The sequence below is a fragment of the Oncorhynchus mykiss genome, chromosome 29 (assembly GCF_057628025.1).
Source record: "Oncorhynchus mykiss isolate SJ-2025 chromosome 29, ASM5762802v1, whole genome shotgun sequence".
In the NCBI taxonomy this organism is placed as follows: domain Eukaryota; kingdom Metazoa; phylum Chordata; class Actinopteri; order Salmoniformes; family Salmonidae; genus Oncorhynchus; species Oncorhynchus mykiss.
In genome coordinates, this window is record NC_143050.1 from 48076313 (window position 1) to 48077500 (window position 1188).

The 1188-nt window shown below is 50.8% G+C and overlaps 2 non-coding genes across 2 annotated transcripts; both read left to right on the forward strand.

Moving 5' to 3' along the window:
- Window positions 1-512: 512 nt before the first annotated feature.
- LOC118945578 (U5 spliceosomal RNA) lies at window positions 513-629 on the forward strand. Its single transcript, XR_005040693.1, has one exon. It is a non-coding gene; the product is annotated as a U5 spliceosomal RNA (small nuclear RNA).
- A 256-nt stretch (window positions 630-885) lies between these two features.
- Window positions 886-1076, forward strand: LOC118945461 (U2 spliceosomal RNA). Its single transcript, XR_005040606.1, has one exon. It is a non-coding gene; the product is annotated as a U2 spliceosomal RNA (small nuclear RNA).
- The last annotated feature ends 112 nt before the right edge of the window (window positions 1077-1188 follow it).

A 1188-nucleotide genomic window follows, 5' to 3' on the forward strand; every position in this document is an offset into this window, starting at 1 on the left:
GGGCCCTGAGGATTCTTGGGGTCCATTTTGAGACCTCCGGCTCCGCAATACTGAACTGGAACATGAGGGTTGCTGTGGTTCAGAGGAAGCTGGAAGGCCAGATCCTTGTCTTTCTTGGGCCTAGCTTGGGCCTAGCTAGCTAGCTGGCTAGCAGAAGAAGAGAAGGAAAGAAACATTCAAACTGAAAGAAAGGCGAAGCGCCCTTCAATGGGGTCCCCCGTTTCCCGCCATTTTACTATAATAAAAAAAAAAAAAAATTGGGGCCAGGATTGTGTCTCTCTCTCTCTCTCTCTCTCTCTCTCTCTCTCTGTCTCTCTGTCTCTCTGTCTCTCTGTCTCTCTCTCTCTCTCTCTCTCTCTCTCTCTCTCTCTCTGTGCCTCTGTGTCTGTGACCTTCTTTTTATCCACAGACAGCCCTCGAAAACTTGGAAGAGTGGGTTCCGGGAGCACCCGCGGGAACCCTGCCTAGAGTGCACAGAGTGTGTCTCGGGCCCCGACCTCTTGACTTCCATATGACTCTGGTTTCTCTTCATTACGCACAAGCCTTTCGCCTTTTACTAAAGACTTCCGTGGAGAGGAACACTTACGAGTTCAACGTATTTTTGGAGCGGCTTTGCTTCTTGCAGAGCCCGGTATCTTGTTTCAAGAGAAATTGACAGAGATGGGCCAGGATAGTGACTTAAAGACGCATTAGCGACTTTTTCCAAAAAACACCTGCCTGTTTGTTGCCAGGGAAACGGTGGGTGGGTGGGTGGGTGGGTGGGTGGTTGGGTGGTTGAGTGAGTGGGGGTTGGAGGGAGAGAGGAGCTGGCTTTTGCCAACCCACCCGCTGAGGTCTGTCGAGACCCCCGGGGGTCCGGCGGTTTCAGGGTTCCATTTGTGGGTTATCGCTTCTCGGCCTTTTGGCTCAGATCAAGTGTAGTATCTGTTCTTATCAGTTTAATATCTGATACGTCCCCCATCGGGGGACTACATATTAAATGGATTTTTCGAACAGGGAGTCGGAAATGGGGCTTGCTCCGTCCGCTCCACGCATCGACCCGGTATTGCAGTACCTCCGGGAACGGTGCAACACTTTTCTCCCGTTGTCAAGGAAAAATGCACATTCACAAAGCTATGTAAACAGCTGGCTGGCTAGCTAGCTTGCTAGCTGGCTAGCAGAAGAAGAGAAGGAAAGAAACATTCAAAC